Raw genomic sequence first — 9,644 nt, 5'->3', positions numbered from 1 at the left:
CTTTCACACAATAATTTTACCTCTGTTGAGAGAATCCATTTCCCTTCCTATTTTTTCTTGTTACATAATTGTCACAAGAGGAATGTGAGATTCAGACAAGGTGTGCCTTCGCCTCAGGTTTTGGCAACAGTTTAAATTTAAGGAATCACTCTTACCTGCATATTCAAAGGCTGGCAGATCAGGTCTATTTATAAAATGAATTTTTCATTAAACCAACAAGAGATAACAGATAAAATATCCTAATCAGAATCTCTTACTACTTGGTATAAAACTAAATAGAGCTACTAGTAGATTACAGCATAACATAAAATAGGGCATGAGATCAAGATATCTATGTTAAATCTAGTAAAAGAAATAGTATTGATTAGGAGCTGAATGTAATTTATCACTGAAATGACAATAACATGCAGATTCCTTCACTTAATCCCTGGGGAGTAACCTCAAAGCAGGCTTCTATATACATGGGAGAAACTCCACACATTTCCAGGGAAATGTATGGAAGATTTCTGCTTTGTGGAAGTTTGGTGTAAAGTAAGTATCTGTCAGTCAAAAATCCAGTTTATCTTCCCAGTTCTCACTTAACAAATGGTAAGATATTTACTGGCAGCTGGAGATGCCAGACAAATGTTAACCACACAGCACAAAATAATTCACTAAAAGACATCTTGTCCTGTTTGAGTTATCTGACTGCTTAACAAGCAACAGATAAGCTCTGGTGGGGGTGAGATGCCCTGCTGCAATGATGTAATTCTGCTTCCTCCTTCACCTCCTTTTCACCATGCAGCAAATAATACTAGTTGTTACCTGTCACCACAGGTGTCCTGGGCCACAGACAGTGGATTTATTCTCCCTTCATTAAAGGGTAATCCCTCTGGGCCTCAAAATTAAGGATTAATAGTTAATCCCTTAACTTCTACCAAAGTTAAAAGCAAATTGAAGTTTGCGTTAAGAAAGAAGGTTGTAAAAATTAAAACGAATACCTCAGTTACTTGTACTACTTGAAATATAAGGCAAAAGAACTTCAGGATTTCTCTTTTAAGACATCTCTTCATTTGGACTCATCCCAGTTACTTCACAACTGATCTCTCATAATCAGTAGTCATGGTGTCAGTTGCTGGGTGTATTGGGTGATGCACCTAATGTGCAGAACTTGTCCTCTTGCTCTAGGCGTGTCTTATGGTGTGCAACTCAAAATGAGTCACAAGCAACTTAAAGTTTTATTCCCAAGTGCCCCTTGACTGTAAACTTAGGGAAATTTTATCCTTCCTGCTCTCAGAACATGCCTGAGAAAATTGACAAGAACTTGTCACAACTCCTAATAGCTGAGTTTGACTCATCAAACATAACTTGATCCTCCAGAGTTCAACTTTTCAGAACAGACATTGTGTCAGGAGATATTGCTTTCATCTGAACAGAATCAAACATTAGAAGTATTTGAAACATCCTCTTCCTCCTGCCTCCTTGACACAGATGAAATTCAGTAGCCCATAATTCTGCTTAAATGATCCCAGATAAACAACAGAGAAAGCGGAGGAACCAAGCTCAACACCAAACTCATAGAGTGGGCAAACCACACATGCAGTTTGGGCTTGGGTCAGTTGCTCATTAACACAAGGCCTTCATTTCTTTCAACTTTCTAGAGCATCTAATGAGATGGTCTACTTCACAGCTCCAGCAGGCATGATATAAGAATATTCCTAAAAAGCTACCTATGGCCTAGCAAGGAAAAACTTCTTTAGTTCCTTCTGTAATCAAGGGCCCAAGTTTGGCTGTAGATTAAATACAAATTTGATTAAATTCTATTGATTAATTTCTAAAGGACAGTATGGTTAGAGCCTTGGTCTAAATAACTTTCTTAGAGAGCACACCTTTCAGTGGTGACTTCAGAGGGCTGAGAGAGATTAGCTGTTGCGGAGGCTTTTGCCATGTTAATAATAATTTATCATCAAAAATTATGTTAAATATTAACAATTACATGCCAGCCCCAGTAACATGTGTTCTTAGAACTACTTAGAAGTGAAGCAAAATACATTACTAATGCCAGGAAACAGAAGTGAAAGTGTACTGAACAGATACTTCCCCATTAACAGCTTGGGGAAATCCAGTTACTTTCATACCACCTTTCTCTTCTTGCTTGCTGGCAAAACATGAATGGCTGACATAGCCAAATCTCTTTTAGTTTTTAGGTATCTTACTTCAGATAAGAAGGAAGTGGTTGTTCACAAACATTTGTCTATATTACCTTTAAACCTTATGTTTAAAATCAGATTGTTTAATATGGTTTTGACGTTTTCCACAGTAGGCTGAAGATAGTAGTAGCTCAGGAAATACAAAATAAAAGATCACCTTGTCTGAGTTTTCCTTCCTCATTTAGTACTCTATGAGCTAAAGTGCCTGAATGAATAAAACTCGTGGAGAAGAGACACTGAGAATTGTCTGAGAAGTCAGAAAAGAGAACAAAATGTGATTAATACCTTCTCATTCATTCACCTTCAAACTGGAAAGCTTTCAGAGGTCTCAGTTCAAAGAAGCCTACAAGCTACCCATTAGGTAGATACCATGCCATGGTATATTGACTCCATACTTACCCAGCATTAGTACAGGGAATCAGGAGATGCAATAGACCTGTGAGCATTGACAGGTACAGAGGGTTGTGGGGGAGTTTTTTTATTCACCACACAAAGTTGGTAACACCAACTTGCACTGTTCATAGAAATTGTAATTACAGGAATGAGATAAAACTATAACTGTTGACTTATCTGCATTCTCATTTGGTCAACTACTTCATACAGAGAGGAAAATCCCCTTAGGAGCCATCAATATTCCTTCTAAGACCCTCCTTTTCACTGTTTAAATGAATTTTTTGTTTAGAGTTTAGGAGAGTTCTCTTCTGCTCAGACAGTTTCCAGATCACAGCTGGGAAATTGACTGTAAACAAATGGCAATTTACATAGAACTTATCAAAAGTGTCATCTTTTTCCTGTACTGCAGTCCTTCCACCCTGCATCACAGGGGCTTGTGAGAGAAGTGAAGCTTGAGGAAAAATTAGGAGATACTCACCTATAGTCATATTTATCACAGCTCTGTGTCACGTTAAATGTAGCTTCTGAAGAAGAGATCATTTAAAATGGAATTCATGCTCATCTGAAGATGGTATTTCTAACCCTAAACTTTTCATGCAAAAAATACTTTCCATTTTCACCAGACTTGGCTTTCTTCATAATGTCAGTATGCCTTGTTGTGCACGTTCCCCAACCTGACCATGAGGACTTCATCCTGCTTCTTTGAGTCTGCCCATAGATGTGGTTTTGACCCCAGCAGCAGGCCAAACACAGTATCACAAGTTTTGGAAAGTTTTGGCAGGAAAGGGAGCCGGGAGCTCAGCGTGGTAAACACAAGCAGAGATGGTGTCCTCATCATCAAGGATGCTACCCTTAGGCACCTGAATATGGCAAGTGGAACATGTTTTATGATAACACCTTCAGACAAGAAAGAGTCCAGACTGCCAGAGAAGTCCCCAGTGACATGGAAGGTTCAAGGTCAAGCAAGCAGGTCAGGTCAGCAACAGGTCAGCAAGTCAGTGGGAGGATCACTCTGTGCTGGGTTGCAGCTGCCAATGCTGGACACAGCCTCTGGTCACAGTGTGAGGCAGGTCCATGATCAAGCCAGAGAATCCACTCATGAGGGATAAGGTGCAAATTACCAGGATGCCCTATCCAGGACTGGACACGACTGCAATGCAGCCACTCTGACCAAAGCTGAGACCAAATCTGGCTGCTAGGGCATGGAGGGGAAAAAAAAATAAAAATTATTATGTACAAAGAAACTGGCATTGTTTATATAAATGTTCATTCACAGCCCCCATTAAAAAAAAAGCGCTTGCTATTTCTCATGAAAATTCCAGTGTTCACAAAAGAAACCCCCATTTAAATAGAAAGCAATTGGCTTTTAAGAACAATCACTTCTTGCACCTTTTTCCTTGAACACAACTTATGAATTTGTATGTCACATTAAAACCCAAATTTTTATGCTAGATATTAATAAATCATTTGCATTTTGTTTTAGTTAATAGCTATGCTTCAAGTATGAAAGGGATTTTATGAATTAATTCTTCGGATGTTCTATGGCGCCACACAACCCCTCTAATAGATTATCATAGATAAGGGCCAAAGAAATGGCCATCAGATCATATGAAAGATCTGTGTTTTTATCTCTGACAGAAACTGACAAACTTCTGATGCACTGCCTTCCTATACTTCTTGTTAATGGACTGGTGCTCACCCAGTAGGTCCATGTCCTATATTGATGTAGATAATGAGTTCAATTAGGTATCATTCATGAATTTGAGACTATTTTTTCAGCTCAATTCTCCAGTTTGTAGACATCCAGCACTCTCATGGATGACACCTCTTTTGTGTCATTGACTAATTAATGTAAGCATTCTATCAGTTTCTTCATATAAGCTGTTAATGAAAATATCTAACAACTTTAAACCCAGAAGAGCGTCTCATAGATCTCCATTCAATACTGTCTTTGGCTTGCTGGTGAACCATTGTTAACTATCTGGTGTGCAAACTGTGCTGTGTCTACACCCATGATTTGACTCGGAGGAGCAGCCTCTTTGTCCTGCTTACACATCTTGATTTAGTTTTATGGAGATTTTGGAATGCGTGACCTAGACTCCTTTAAGATGAAATCTTAAATTTGACTCCAGACATATAAAGAGGGCTCTGCAAATCTGTGCAGAGACTGGTGGAGTCCAAACTAGTGGTTGGTTCTTTTGGTGTTTTTAAACACAGGCCCCTAGTTGTCTGCTCCTGTTGTGTCAAATTAGGTGTTGTGTACGCATGTGTTTCACACTTGTTTATCAGACTATCACTAAAGACAAATTTGAAAATTCTATTAAAGTAAAACACGCTTTGGCATGATTCTGATTCCATAACTGTGCTACAGTGACTCCACTCCCTTGCTTTAATGTTTTCTTTAATGTATGAAGACTCCTTTGTGATTTGTGACTGACTAAAGGAGTATAAATCTACAAATGCCTAAACTGCCTCTTGATATGTCATGGGAGCTACAAATCATCACATCAGTCAGAATTTTGTGAAGCAGAATTATAATCTTTCTCTCTGAAAGCTGCCAATTTGAGCACAGTATTTATCAAAACTGTTTCTCCCCCCGCCCCCCGCCCCAGTTCACTTTTATTTGTCCATTTTACAATCAAGCAAAGAATATGTTTAGTGTGACAGTTCTTTTCATCTGTCTTGGTCCCTGAGAACCTGTCTACTGCAGGCTTCATGTAGGAAATTGAGCTGGTCACCCATTTTTGCTGCTAGTAAAATGAATTGCAGGATCTTCTAAGCAGCAGGACCCTCTGTAAAATTCTTTCATAAAATGTGTCTTTCCAGGGCAAAGTACCAAATCATGCAACTGGGTGAAACAAATGAAAGAAAAGACAAGTTTCCTGTCCCTCTTTCTACCTTCAATGAATGCTTCATGTTGGGGAGTATCATGTTTCTTGAACCAGCAGAACTGGGATGCTGAAAGTTTGTGGGAGGAAGCTTTAGTTGAACATAGACCAAGATGCTGGGCCCAGTCCTCTTCTACCATAAATGGGTGGAGCCCCATCCATGGAGAGTGTGCCATTTGACACTATTTACGCTTCTTCCATGGTACCACCAAGTGTCTTTTCCAACTACAAACTTTTGCTTTGTTCTCTAACTCTGATTTGCTAAGAGCGGTATATTTGCTTAGTAGTATTTACTAAAAGATTCAGTGCCCAAAAAACTTTGATGTATTTATCACAACCTCTGATTTTGGGTCCAATTCTTCTCCTAAGCTTTTCATCAACGTGAAATAATGTGTGATGATAGTGGCAGTGCCTTTGGTGAAAGCCACAGAAGACTCAAGCTACACATATTTTTGTTGTTTATATACCCAGAAGTTCCTGCTCTGAGATTGATTACGAGAGTTTCAGCACCAATAGTGACTGTGGCAACAGAACTACTTTGCAGACAGTTTTCTTTGGTATCACTTTGGTAAATCAAGAAGCCCTCCCCAAATATGCTCAAGCCTCCCTGGTTTTTGCTGGTTGCATGGCCTAAATGTCCTGTCCTTTAGCTCAGCCTCGTGCTTCCTGTGTCTGGACTAAGTCAAATAGAAGGTCCATCCAGATTGCTTGTGTTCAAAGTGCTATCACCAGGGACAATGCTCAGATCAGGCCATCACTTCACATGGTAGCCACGATGGTAAAACACAGGATTCAGTAAGAACCAAAGCAAAGGGGAGCAAAGGAGGGCCTGTGAGATTGGAGCCTTCCCTGCAGCAGCCAATGAATTGTGTGTGGTGTCTTTCAGAAGAGTGGCTTTGATAAGAGAAACAGCTCAGGCTGTTGAAAGTGATCTTCCTAGGTTTCTTCAAGGAGGAATTACTGATTTAATCAGTTGACTGGCCTCAGCATCAGATCATTGATTCATATGATGAAGGTCTTATTTAAGGCTAAGGTCTGCCAGTGCATGCAGCAGTCACTTTGTCTCCTTCCTGGGGATCTTTCAGCTTCAGGAAGTGATGGGGCAAACAATAAAAAGCCCATTTTGTAGAGTTTCTGATGAGTTGTGTGGGCCAGTAAAAATGGAACAAATACTTCTGGAAAGGCTTTGAATGTCTATGAGTGAATCTCTGGTTATCATGCAATCAGTAAAAAATAATATCCTTTGTAACATTTAAACTTTTTCAATTGCTCACTGTTGCTTGCAGTTCTGGTTCCCAGGACTTAGAGACCATAAATCTTCATGTAAAAGCAATGACTTTTATTTTGATTTATGTGAGATGTGTTAATATATGTTAAGGTATGGCAATAAAATTCCAGAGAAGACCAGACTTCAAGGGACATCTTAATGCAATCAGAGCAGAACATTTGCAGTTCTAGCTATAGTCCAAATCTTATTGGCTCAGAATTCTTTCCATGTATCAGTCTTCAAGATTCTTTGCTGGTTTATTCTGTAGGCATCTTAGACTGGCTGGCCCATAATTTTGTAAAAGTAGATCTTCAATCAGAACTTTAAAGATCTCCAGAAATGTCAGTTTTTAACACAGAAGAATCTTTATGTAAAAGATTTTGTCGCTGTGGCAGAATAGTCAAGAGAAGGCCTTTGGCCAGGCTTGAGAAGTGGGACACAGTGATTTTGTGGATGACTATGATTAGATTTTTTGCTACTACCATATCTAAATACTGCCAATGCTGTATTTAAATAACAGCTCTATCAAGTACTAGAAAGGATTTTAGTAGGTTGTTTTATCACAAGCTTCACTGAGACCCCCTTGCTTTCTAAATTTCACAGAGATGCCTAGGTGTAGTTAGAGCCATTTAGTCTCAGTTTTGATCAACACCTTATGTCTAAAGGATTATAAGAAGATCCAGCTAGAAACATACAGGTTTAACATTTTCGGCCTTGCAGGTTTGCCGTTACAAAACAACAAAGCATCTATGTAGCTTCTCTAGGACTTTATCTCCCCATTAGACCAGACCTTAGTCCTTTTTACTCACCAGTCCAAAAGTGAGTGTTCCCCATTTTCAAGTTGGACAGATCCTGCAGATGTCCCTGCCAGAGGTGGGGATCTGTCCGGATAGTTCATCCTGAAATACTCACCTTGCATTCTTATCTTAGGGCAAACAACACGGCCCATCAGAGAGGGAAAGTGTGTGTGTGTGCATGAGGACACGTGAAAACACACAACTTTCATCACCATCACAGTCAGTCTTGTCTACAACTTCTGTGTTCAGTGTTGCAGCATGAAGTCATTTGTCCTAATTGCTTAGTTAGCCTCCAATACAATATAACTGGTTATGCCTATAGCTGTTTTCTTGCCATTACTTTCACTTCAGCAGTAAGATAAGTGCCACAACTTTATGCATTTAGTTTTCTGGATAACATGGTTGACTGGTGATCATTGGGTTCTTTCCATCATGTGAGTGGTTTAACTGAAAATTTTAATTTTAACCAAGAGATTTGTGTTCTTTTGTGTACCAACAAAAAATATACATTAAGACCCCATATTATGTAATCTGTTACTATTCCATAACTTTGTTTTCATAATCATTCAGTGTGTTATATTACGAGAAAAATAAAAGAAGATGCCTCAGCAAACTTATCAAGTCTTGTGGTTTATCGAGGAAGCTGTGCTTATTCTCCACATTACAGTAAATTGTAACTCTTGAAACACTCAAGTAAAATCTGCTGCTTGAAATCTGGTGGGAACTCCAGTCTGCTCCCCTGGAATTCTAAGCATAATGATGACCCATGCTCTTTGTAAAGCAGTGGGCAGCAATGTGGTGCTAAGTTCTACATGAAACTGAGTGTCATCTGTTGACAGCTGAGTCACACATGCCCTGCTGCTGGATCTGAGCAACTTGCTCCACCTGAGTCCTGCTGCTTCTGCTAGGTATCATAATTAGTTCTGTTAAGGTTCCAAATATATAAATACATATCTGAGACACTTTGCAGTGAGTGTCGTTTCTGCTTTTATCTATCCTTGAGAGCTCAAATATATTGGAAAATCTGGAACAACAGTCTGTATTGTCTACAAATGTTACCTACAAACACAGTGGAAACAAAACAAAACAAACAAAAACTCTGTCACTGAGCTGAGAATGGTGGAACACTTGCCCATGCTCCACCTTCACCTTCAATTTAAAAAATACCTCAGGCAGAGCAGCATTCATGGCTTCCTGGCTTTTGACACTGGGAGTAGTCATTTGCAATGACTTCTGGAAAGGATAATGACAAACACTGATTTATTACCAGTCCTTGCCACTTAGGGTCCCTAAATTTCCACAGCAATTCTCTGGGACTCGGTTGCATCACCATGGACTCATCATCATCATCTTGTCCAGGCATTGGACATCAGTCCTAAATGGAACTGTCATAGGATTTGCATACACTGTGTAATGAAGAGGGCTGGTATCAGCAGAATTTCGATAGCCTTTAAGATATACCAGCTTGGACATTCCAGCAGTAAAACTATGGGAAAACAGCTGCCTGAATGATCTGGATATTTGAATTATTCTCTAACAGAGAAGCTTCTGGCTTCTTCTTGTCCATTCTGTTACTTTCTCTAGTCTCTTCTCCCAAGTGACAAGCAACAGAACAAGAGGACATAGCCTCAAGTTGTGCCAGGGGAAGTATATTTTGGATGTTAGGAAAAAAAATTCTTCACTGAAAAGGTTGTCAAGCATTGGAACAAGCTGCCAGAGAAGTTGCACAGTCATAATCCCTGGAGGTATTGAGAGGATTTGTATACGTGGCACTGAGGGACATGGCTTAGTGGTGGATTTGTCAGCGTTATGGTTGGACTCAATCTTAAGGGTCATTTTCAAACTAAATTATTCTATTATTCTGCTCTATAAGGAGCTGTTCATCTTGCTAAGAGGTCTTGCAGAAATTTTTCATAACTGGAGAAAGAATTATTAATCCAATTCCTACTCTCACCCCACTACAGCTGACTTAGTAATCCATGCTGGCAGTGGAAAACAATGAGAACTGTTAGCATGGGATCCACTTTTAAGATCCATATGAAAAATCTGCTTAAGGTGAAGAACAGTATCTCCACTGTTTGTGTTAGTTAGACTGACTAGATGACCATTG

This window comes from Cyanistes caeruleus, chromosome 1, assembly GCF_971803275.1.
Source record: "Cyanistes caeruleus chromosome 1, bCyaCae1.hap1.1, whole genome shotgun sequence".
NCBI classification, from domain to species: domain Eukaryota; kingdom Metazoa; phylum Chordata; class Aves; order Passeriformes; family Paridae; genus Cyanistes; species Cyanistes caeruleus.
This window is presented reverse-complemented; position numbering follows the sequence as displayed.